Genomic DNA, 11919 nt, shown 5'->3' with positions numbered 1-11919 from the left:
TCCATTTTAGCTTGCATCATGTCTATAGAGCTTAGTTCATGCACTCCTCCTTGGGCTTCCTTCTTCTCAACTGTCGCTCGTTCGACTCCCCATGATTGATGGTTTTGAGCCATATCTTCGATGAGGGCACTAGCTTCAGGATAAGGTTTGTTCATCAGAGCACCGCCTGCGGCAGCGTCGGTGGTCATCTTTGTGTTGTAATGAAGTCCATTATAGAAGGTTTGAATGATTAACCAATTTTCTAAACCATGATGTGGGCATGCTCGTAACAACTCTTTATATCTCTCCCAAGCTTCGAACAACGATTCTCCTTAGTTTTGGGTAAATCTAGTTATATGGTTTCGAAGAACGGCGGTCTTACTCGGGGGAAAGTATCTAGCAAGAAAAACTCTTCTAAGGTTATCCCAAGTCGTAATGGAATTGGGTGGAAGGGAATCTAACCATGATAGGGCTTTATCTCTGAGGGAAAAAGGAAATAATCTTAAACGTATTGCCTCAGGAGAAGCTCCATTGGTTTTAAAAGTGTCTGTTAATTGAAGAAATATTTTTAAATGTTGGTTTGGGTTCTCAGTAGCGAGACCCGCGAATTGTCTCTGTTGCACTAGTTGCAACAGGGATGGTTTAAGTTCAAAATTATTAGCTGGTATGATTGGGTTTACTATACTAGAACTAGGTTCTTCATTTGATGGTTGAGCGAAGTCCTTAAGAGGTCTTTGGTTTTGATCTTCGGCCATAGCTCTCTTAATTCTATGAAAGAATAAACGTGCGTGAGCGTAACGTTCAGGTTCCGCCAGAGGGTATACTAAGCTTAAACTTTTGGTGCTGCGAGTTCTTCGCATTGACCGGCGGGAAATAGCCTAAGTCTAAACGATATAACAACATGTAAATGAAATTTGACGAAATTGGTCCCCGGCAACGGTGCCAAAAACTTGATGCGATCAATAACTTGATGCGGTGTTCGCAAGTATACGAACGCGTCAGAGTAATATAAAAGATTGTCGAATCCACAGAGACCAAGTGTTAATCTATCGTTATCTATTGTTATGGTGTTTATCAAAGGCAATCGAAATAGGTGTTTTTTTAGTGTGCAATGAAGAGTAAAGTTTTGAAATAAATTTAATTAATAAAGACAGGGTCGAATGTAATTCACATAATCAATTAATAATCCAAGTACTTGCTAGTAGAGCTACTTGTGGGCAGTGTTTCCTACTTTGAAAAGAACTAATTTAACAGGAACTGTCGCTTTCGCGTATTCAGAACCGAGTTGTACTCCCTAATCAAACCCTCTTATTGTCACTTATAAAAAGGCGCGCATTGCGTTAGAGTAGTAAACTTATTTTTAAGAAATATAGTATCTTGACTAAGTTGAAAAGTATTATAACCTGGATTTCTTAACCAAAAGAGGTTCTCACGAACCAGACTCTAAACTTATAAACGCGTCCGAAAATAGTTTTAAAATCTCTTTTCTTCTTAATGTTAAAACCTCCTAATGAACTAAACAAAGCGCTTTCGCTGTTTTTGAAATAGTTAAAAACAATTAAGTTTAAAAAGACGTTGGACGGCTTTCGATCTTAACCAACGGAATTGAAGTGCGGGAAAACTTAAGTTGAAAGTTAAAATAGCCCTTAAGTGTTTCTACGAACAATTGTACGGATCATCGGTTCAATTACGATCCTTACATTCTAACCTTATAAATTTAGTTAGACATGGTAAAGTAAAAGTGCATTAAAATAAATAAAAGTAGTGCGAGTGCGGAAAGTAAATAATTTAAAGCGAGTGCGAGGAAATAAATAATTTAAAGCGAGTGCGAGGAAATAAATAATTTAAAGCGAGTGCGAGAAATAAATGAAAGTAAAGCGAGTGCGAGGAAATAAATAAAAGTAAAGGCGAGTAATAAAAACCTGCTCCAATCGAAGGGTAGAATAAATTGTAATACGGAAATGAAAATGGCGGTAGGATTAACTTCCTTCCAAAGTGCTCCAAACTCGATTACAGACTCTATCACAGACTCGATTACATAATTGTGGTAACACTCCAATGCGAAGCGATTACCACTTTAAAATACTGAATATATGCCTAAGTGAAACAAAGTTGCTCTGAGTTTGCCTCTGCTCTAAGTTTGGATGATTGTAAAAGTGAATTCGAGTTTCTATTTATAAGCAAGTAAAAAGATGGAAATGACTTGGATGCCCTTCAACTTGAAAATGGGAGGGAAACTATTTTCCTCTTGTGGCGCCCGCCACAAGGCCAAAGTGAGGCGCCTTAGTGGAGGTAGTGGAGAACGTGGGAGTTGAGGGAAGTTTGGGCTTGGACACGTCATGGCAAGTTCTGTGGCGCCCGCCATGGGGTAGGCCATAAGTACAAAATGCTGATTTTTAGGGTTTTTGGCTCTTTTTCGCTCCTTTTCTCGATCGGGGCTCCGATTAAAGTAAAAACCTGAAAACAAAGGAAAACATAGCAATAACACAACAAAATGATAATAAAACAACTAGAATGCATGTGAAATCGGAGTCGAAAATACGGTAAATTTCAGTGTGATCATTACGCAACATTAATAAGGTAAACACTTATAGTTGGGGTTCAGTTGTGTTGGCCCATCTATATAGTGCAATGTGTAGAACTGCAAAAAAGAATACATGTACTTTTTTTTATGTGCGTATTTGCTTCAAGCTTGGGGTGGTCAAGAATGTCGTCGCTCGCCCCGATAAATGAGCGCCCATTCGTGTTCCCGTTTGCAACCAAGTAAGTCTAACACTTTACCATTCATCATTTAGTTAATTATATTTATTATTATAATTAACAGTAAATAATAGTTTTCACTTCTTTTTATTATCTTAGGTGGTCAATAAGGGGAATGAACTACAACAGGTGTCTGAAACACGCTATTGTAGTCTATCAAAATTTATTGGACCACATTGGACATGACGATGTAATAATCCTACCGAACTATATTTTAATTTAAAAATACTTCTCAAATTATTTTCCATCTAACCATTTCGTATTGTTTTACAGTTTGTTTGGAGGCCATATTTGGGCCTGAATCATGATGTGAACCATAATGATGTTGCAGTTTGGACAGCGAAGACACCGATTATCCGATTCACTATGGTGGAAATGCACCAAAGGGACCAGGTTAAACTGCAGTTCGGAATGCTATAACAGATTCTAGAATCTCCCATGTGTTTGGGGAATTGGCATCAAAAAAGGGTCGATGCACAATGGGATTATTCTGACTGGAGAGACTTTGCAAAAGACATGTGTCGTCAATGGAGGAATCGACGATAACACATCTTGAACGAACCAGTCATCCAAGGTGCAAGACCCACTCAACAATATATGGCATGGTTTAGGTCGGTAACAACTCAGCAATTTGTATCTGAGCCGCGGTATTTGATGGATCCACGCCAACTTGCTTCGTCATCGTATGCCCCACACCAATTCACCAACCAACACCAATGTGAACCCACCCAAACCCAACAACCAACCACACAATATCAACCGATCACATACACATAACAACCAAACACCCAACATCGCAACCCGTTCATGCCAACCACCTAACAACCAACCATCCAACGTCGCACCCCGTTCATACCACCCACCCAAACACAAAACCAAGAATCAAACCCTGCATCCGCAATCGTCTATAGCCCAGATAATTCATATGGGTCACTTCATCGTAGCCCCCCACCAATGAACACACAACCACTATTTAACTATAGTACGCCCTAGGAACCATTGCTTTGTTTCCAAAACGACTCAATGGCCCAATTTGGGCAACTATGTCGTCCCCAATTCACCCAACCCCAACGACCTAACTACGATGACATGGGCACCGAACTCCATTACGGAAGCGCTGTTGGCCAGAGCCCCTCCGGATATTGGGAGAAAATGATGACACATCTGTCAAATACCGCTGGAACTTCCGCCGGACCTTCCAACCAGCCATCACTCGATCAGGTCAACACCCAAAGACCACAAACACCTCAAGAAAATCGTGGGAGATCTCAGAGACAAACTAACGCACCGAGATGTGGATCCGGGGGACGTTATAATCGGGTCGGTCATTAGTTTATTGTCAGTCCAATGTAACAAATTATTACATATTCAATGAATTTATTTTTTTTCATTACTATTTCTTATTTATTAAATAATAAAAATTAAATATTGAAAATTAAAAAAAAAATAAAAAATAAAAATAAGGGGGGTGTATGCGCCAATTCATCTGCTTTTGCATGGGAATAAAAAAACAAATCTATTGGCGCCTACCAACCAAAATACACTCAGGCGCCACTAGCATTAGCGCCTCCTCATGAGGCCCAATGCATGCCCAATGCTATTGGTGCCTCCTCTTAGTGGTTTGGGGGTACACCAATTCATCTGGCGCATCCTCTACCAAACTTGGTTATTTTGGTATTTTTTTTAATAATTGGTTATTTTGGAATTTTTTAAAAAAAAATTGGTTATTTTGAAAAAAAAACTGTAATATTCCCATTCTTTTGCATGGGAATAAAAAAACAAATCTATGAGTAAACCATATTCTCAAGAATAAAAGATACCCAAGTACAATTTGATAAAACTTGAAGCAAATGTGGGAATATGATTTCCAACCTCACATTCCTGGGAATAAAATTTGAATCTATGAAACAAACGCACCTTAACAAAAGAGTTATGAAAATATTAGTAACAATAAATTACCATAATCTTCGTGCAGCTTCATGTCATCTGCTTTGTCTTCCAAATACAACTCTAGCCCAACTTCGAGTACAGGTATACCAAGAAGGCGCCCCCCAATTGTACTCTGTCATACCCTAATTTTTAACCTTAAGATAACACATACCATTGGCATCCTTGCACACAAACAAGGTCACCTCTTGGTCCCTCTCCCTCTCATCTTTGAGTTTTGCTTTTGTAGGGATCATCAAGCACTTCTTTGTTGGTGTTTTACTCTTGTGTTTATATGTTCACTATTTAACCACTAATCAAATAGAAAAATATTCTTTGTTTTCTTTAAGTTTAATGTGCAAGGTAGGGCTTGTCATCAAGAGAATCAAGCATGATTCCTCAGGTAGGTTTTCTTTGATTCCTCAGCAAAGTGTGTCCAATCATTGATTCCTCAGGTAGGCTATCTTTCAATGCATGACCTCTAAAGTTCTAAAGCACCTTTCAATCTCATTTTGATCAAGAATACATCAAAGTTTTGTTGTTTACTTCTCAAGGAAAGTCAAAGGTTAATGTGTTTATTTCCATGCCTTCTTCACCAAGGTACCTCAAGCTTTAAGCAATATAATCAAGATACATTTAGGAAACCTTATTTTTAGTTCATATAATCATCCATGTGCTTTAAAATGCAAGAAAAGTCCAAGTGTACAAGTTTGTTCCAAGTGGTTTGACCAAAAAGTCAACATTTGAAGTCAAAGTTTCAAGGACCACAACTCCTTCAATTCTCAACATTTTTGAATGCTTATTTTTGCATATGACTCTTCTCATTATCCTCTACAACTTTTCCTTACATGACAAGAGCTAATTATGCTTGGAGGATCATCAAAAGTTTGGAGACATTATAGGTCATTTGTGGACTTGGTGAAAATTGACATATTTTCAAGTGACTTTTTCTCAAATTTCAAGGATCATAACTTCTTTAATTTTCAACATTTGAGGCTGATTCTTTTTGAACAATACCATTTGTGATGCACTCTACAAGTTTTCTTCAAGGCTCAAAGTCAAAATATACTTGGAAGATCATGGAATTCATTGAGACATTACAGGTCATTTTTAGCCATTGGATACTTAAATTTTTCTAAGTTACATGACCAATTTTTCATGCCAACTTCAACATGCCATAACTTTGTACTCAAACATCCAAATGAAACCTTTCTTGGCACATTGTAATCTTTACTATGGTGTCAACATATTGCAAAAAGAATGGGTCCAAAAAGCCTCCTAAGCAAGATGCCCCATTGAGTTGAACATGGTGACTTAGAACTGAAGAAATCACCATTGCCCGGAATTTGAACTTCACTAATCTCAATTCCAAGCCAAATTAGCACGTGTTTTGTACCTAAACATATTTAACCAAGTCTCCAAAAGTTAATTGACCCTTGAAACGCATCATTTGGCTGAGTTTTGATGACTTGCAAGTCACACTTTTCTCACTTCATGATCAAATTTGTTTTACAAGAATCCAACTTGATTCCACACGTATTTGGATCCAAATACATTACCTATAAAGAGAGGAAGCTACTTCATTCATTTCCAAGCTTTGGAGAGCCAAGAAACCCCTGCTACAATCTGAAGTTTTCCAGAAAAATTCAACTATCGTGTTTTGAATTCCAGCTTATATCAATCCAATTTCTTGATTCCATTAGCATCTTCGGCATCCTCTAAAGCTTTTGTAACAAATCCCAAGCTCTGAGACCTTCTGAAGTGCTCTAATCAGATCGAGCTTCATCAAATTCTGATCGCCATTTGGACAAGGTAGTTCTGAGCACCATTTGAACTCAAATAAGTTACCACAATGTAGTCCTTCACTCTCAGATACTTTCCCCTAACTTATCTGGTGTTGATTGATCGTGTTCATCATTTAATTGAATTTTTCGTGGCTTGCTTGCTTTTGAAACATCTCTGAAATTTTCCGTGCTCAGTTTAGATAAATGAATTTGGAGCACGAGGTTGAATTTGTGATGAGGAGGCGATCACATTAGTGGTGGTCTCGTGTCCTGAATTTACCAAACGATGAAACTCCAGTGGAGGACCATCGGAGAAGACGATCGGAGTTTATCTCATATCATATGAGTTTGAGACACGCTGGACAAATAAAATAACCTAATTGGTTCAATTTATATGCAATCTCGTGTTTCATTTCAACTAAATCCCATCGTGCGCCCTAACCTGAGGAGTGTTGGATCTGCCACATCAATTAATGAGGTTTGATCCAATGCTCTCTATTTTTTCTGATTTTAATTCTTTTTCTATTTTCACTTTTAATTGCATTTTCTTTTAAAATTCATAGAAGATTCATTTTACATCCAAAAGATCGCAAAATAATTTCTAAAATTCTCTTTTATTTTTCTTCATCTGATTTTTATTTTTTTCACATTTTATTTCACTGATTTTCTATTTCTCATGGAATTTATCTTTTATCCTTTATTTTAATTTTTTAAATACTTTTCTGCATTTTTAAATTCCGAAAATTTTATTATATGCTTCTTATTTTATTTCCAACCTTCCATAATTTTCTTGTCCATTTATTTGGTGTTTTGAAGGATCTTATGGATTTTTCAGTTTATTTCTATTTTAAAATTCATTTAAAAAATACTTTTGGTGCATTTTTATTTTATTTAATTTCATTTTATATTTGTGTGACCTTTGTGAACTTCTATTGGCCTTGGATCATGATAGTTTGGACCATAGGTCTCATCAAACTCAATGGATCTTGGGTGTTGATGGGGTGAAAACTCTAATCAACCAAACTAGATGATTGATTTTGATGTTCACTTGATTAAACCTTTGATCCAATTTGGTTGTGATCTCTCTTGTCCCCTTCTTCTCCATCTCTTTCTTTCCCCTAAATCAAATGGATGGCTTGTGTCCATCTTGTTCATGATGTATGGATTGGTACTTGGTGAACTTTCATCATTTCAAATCTACCTCCTAATTGATCATGAATCATTTAAGGTACTTTGGATTGATGCATAAGTTTATCCTAAGCACTATGAAGTATGGATTGAATTAATGGGCCATCCTCCTAGCCTTTGTGTTTGATCATTTTTTTTCTATTTGTGTGACATGGCTTTAGGAGAATGATTTACATATCATTTCACTAGCATGTATTAACATTAACATTACTATTCACAGGCCTCAGATAGTTGTGACTTCTACATAAGTCCAATTACGATTGCTTAACATAACGCTAAATTTGTCCCGAAAGTAAGGCATTTTCATAAGTGAGATTGTAAGTCTCTTATTCCTCATGGTATTGTGTGAAAATATTACTCCACTTTCATTTGTGAGAGCTACTGGCATACTTATTGATTTTATCCAAGTTGAAGCCTTTCTCATGATGATGTATAAGTTCATATTTTCATGCTTGTGGGTGAATAGTTGAGTGTTCTCCAAAAAATGACCAAAATCATCTTTCATTTTAATGACTAACATCTTATTACATTATCTTTATTTTAATGTCATTTATTTTAAGGTTTTATTTGTTATTTACTTTATGCTTTTATTTTAGCATCTCATATCATATTGTTTTATGGCTTATTATTTGTTCTTTGTTCATTGAGACTTTCATTTTCTTGTAAAAAACATTATAAAGAAAAAATCCCTAAAAGTTTTGTTTCCCTTGATTCATGGACTTGAGGTTACTATCCTTAGCATTGTTATGGAGTTATGGACTTAGAGATAGGACATTGACCTTTACTTTGGGAAGATTGTGATTTGAGACCTTGGGATTCATTTGACTTTGGACTTCTTTGTGAAGACTTGGCTTGGTTATTTTGGTTTCATCTGGTGCATGATTATTCTTTGCTTATTTGGTTTGCTTGAGGCTTAATCCAAAGGAGGAAATTCTTGCTTGACTTATGTCATAAAGCTTGATATCTCTTGGTTAGATCTTTCCTCCCTATCTTTTACTTTATGCTCTAGGATAATCTCTTCTTCTCCTCCCTTTCTTTAATTTTCAAAATCTTCTCCCTCTTTTCAAAAATCTTCTTGATTTCAAACTTGAACCACTTTCTCAACAAACCTTGACTTTTGCCAAGTGATTTTCAAAACATTTTCCTAATAAATGTTAATTCATCTTAAGCATATTCAGACCAATTTCAAAAGACTGAAAAATGCATAACTCATTCAAATTATTTTGTGCCCTTTGTGCACTTTTCCCTTTAAAACTTTTTTCCAAAGCTTAGACATGAGTCATTTTAATAGTTGAGATATAATTCTCTTATCTCCATAGTATTGATGATAATTCTTTTCCATCTAAGAGAGATAGTGCATACTTGTATATTTTTATCCAAGTTGGAGTCCTTCTCACGATGATGCAAAGTTCTCATACTCATGGGTGACTAGTTGAGTATTCTCCTTAAAATGACAAAATATCTGTTCATTAAAAAATATAAAAACAAACATCTTTGATATTTTTACCACGAACTACGAGATTTTGATCCTCAATTGCACTTTGTTGGTACGTAGGCATGAGACTTCAAAAGTCTTGACAAACACAAAAATTAAGGAAAATAACATACTTATTTTCCCATCTCTCCAATCTTTTTGCAAACAACATCTTTTTCAAACTAAAATGTACATATTTTCAAAGAGGTTCCCATGGAGTACCATGGATGTTTAGGGTGTTAATACCTTCCATTTGCATAATTAACCCCCGAACCCGTTTCTTTTTTTATTAGTTTTGTTTAAAACTTCTTTGGATTTTGTTCAGACTTTTTTTCCTTTTCCTTTGGAAATAATAAAAGCGCGGTGGCGACTCTTGCTTTATGAGTTAAGTTAATCAATAGGTTAATCTCAAAATTTTTACCGCTACATACTCGTGAATCTCCATCAAGCCCATGAAGTATTTAAGGTAGATCACATCGACGTAGGTTGCACTTTTGTCCACAAACATGGACTTGCCAATCAGGAACAAGAGATAACACCTCAATGCACATTGTCGGTAGTACTCAACTAGTATATCATCACCTTCGGCATCCAAAGCCATATGCAGGTGGTCTTTATAAAGTTCTTCCAAAAATTTAAATCTAGCATGAGCATCTATGGTGTGAGCTACCTCATTTGCAACATCAGTTAGGTCAGCCCCTAAGCTTCCTCTCAACCGAGCCTTTTGTGGTCTAGTAATTTTTCCCTAATGGAAAGATGCATGAGCCATGAGATGTCATCCAGGGTGATGTTTATCTCACCAATAGAAAAGTGGAAAGATGACATCATTGAATGCCATCTATCTGCAAATGCCGCATGCATGCCATGTTTTATGGTAGTGTACGCAACAACACATAAACTGGCAAGACCATAGCAGCGGATAAAATTCTTAAACAAATTAGCGTCAGGTTGTTCCAAATCTAATATCTTCCTTTTGTGGTTTATGTATTTTAAACATGGACGCTGCTAAAAAAATCACAATTAACCGCGATTAAATTAGTTTAAAATAGATGTAATGCAAAGGTAAATAAATATACCTCTCCTTCACATATATACCTAACAACATGATCTCCATAAAGATGAAGTAATGAGGTGTTAAATAAGCCTCCTAGATAACTATTTACAAGGGCATTAATAGTGGATTCCTCCCGGGCTTTAGGTGTTTCATCAGGTGGGGACATGTGGCCCCATGAAGTAGATGCCTGAAACACATGACCACGAGAAGTAGAATCAGATGGTTGTGAACCTTGACATTGTTAACCATCAAACGAGGTATCATTGTCTCGTAGCTCTGCCCTTGGCACTCTCACGTCGAACGTACGCGTGTTCAGACACACGACCAAGCCTAATTATCTCTAAGTTGTTTTCAGCCATTCCACCTGTAATAAAAATAGATAGTCACATAAAAAATTCAACCAAAATGCAGTCAAACATAAATCTGGAGATACATCTCCGAAAAAATTCAGACATAATCCAAAGATGCATCTCCGGATGAACTCGCAATTTTCAACAATGGCAGAAATCAAATTACTTCCCTAACCTCCAACCAAATGGCAATGCATGTCTGTATCAGCTATCTATTTTGAAGTTACTACTATCTAATGTAGTTGAAACAACCTATGTTACCTAAAATATCATTCAAAACATACAAAAAAGAATGAAACGAGAAACTTATCAAATTAGAGTTATGGTGAGAAGCTTGAATGGAGTGAGTAACTTTGCAACAAATGAAGTAGAATGAAGTGAGTGAACTTGATGAAACTTGCTCAAATAGTATTTGGAATTGGTTTGCAACAAAAGAGCACAAATGGAATTTTGAGTGACTTTTCATAAAACGAAGGAGGATAAGGGAAAGGTCTGAAGATATATATCCGTAAATTTCCCTAAATTTTGAATGAATGGTGTTTACGAAAATATATCTCCGAATTCACCCTTATGTGACACAGAGATACATCTTCGAATTAAATTTTGCCAGAAAAAATGGCTCATCTGTTTGGGTCGAAAGGTGTCTAAAAAAAGTACGTCCTCTCCGGACAATAGGGACGGTTTTAGCTTTTCACCGTGGTAGAGGAGAACCCCTCGGGGTAGAAAAAGTAAACCCTTCTCAATGTATCACATTAGAAATTGGATTGGACCTTCTCATAAAGGGTGTAGTAAAAATTGTGTTTTTAGAAAACAAAAGGTGGTCGGGACTAGAGGATTTCAACCGGAACAAAACGGCACAACCATCTTTGTCTCCGATCCCAAGGCCAACAGTAGAAAGGGGACAACCATCATAAACACTAACAACACGACTATGGTCATCCATCACCTGCAAATATGTTAGTAACAGACCTTCTTGCCTTGCCTATGAATTGTGAGAGGACGCCTCTAAACATTGCTAAATGTTAGTAGTAGGGGTTTCGCATGAACTATTCTACGGAGTTCTTTAAACAATCTTTAACTTGGATTGAATTGGATTTTGATTGTTGTAGTGCCCATGAAGCTCCGACACGCCATTCACATGATGTGTCGCGGTGTCAAACACAGATACGCGTACGACACGTATTTGACACATTTTTGAAGTGTCCAACGAAAAATATCAAATTGAATCACAATGGACACAAACACGGATACGACACTTTATTTTACTATAATATCATCACATTTGTTTCAATTTGAAATAAGGTGTCGTATTCGTGTCCGTTGTGATTCAATTTGATTTTTTTCGTTGGACACTTCAAAAACATGTCAGATATGTGTCGCACACATATCCGTGTCCGACACCGC

At 36.6% G+C, this 11919-nt stretch overlaps 1 non-coding gene across 1 annotated transcript; it reads left to right on the top strand.

Annotated features, from left to right (window-relative positions):
• The first annotated feature begins 243 nt into the window (after positions 1–243).
• On the top strand, positions 244–350 carry LOC127109014 (small nucleolar RNA R71). Its single transcript, XR_007796503.1, has one exon. It is a non-coding gene; the product is annotated as a small nucleolar RNA R71 (small nucleolar RNA).
• The last annotated feature ends 11569 nt before the right edge of the window (positions 351–11919 follow it).

This window comes from Lathyrus oleraceus, chromosome 7 (genome assembly GCF_024323335.1).
Source record: "Lathyrus oleraceus cultivar Zhongwan6 chromosome 7, CAAS_Psat_ZW6_1.0, whole genome shotgun sequence".
Lineage (NCBI taxonomy): Eukaryota > Viridiplantae > Streptophyta > Magnoliopsida > Fabales > Fabaceae > Lathyrus > Lathyrus oleraceus.
This window is presented reverse-complemented; position numbering and strand designations above follow the sequence as displayed.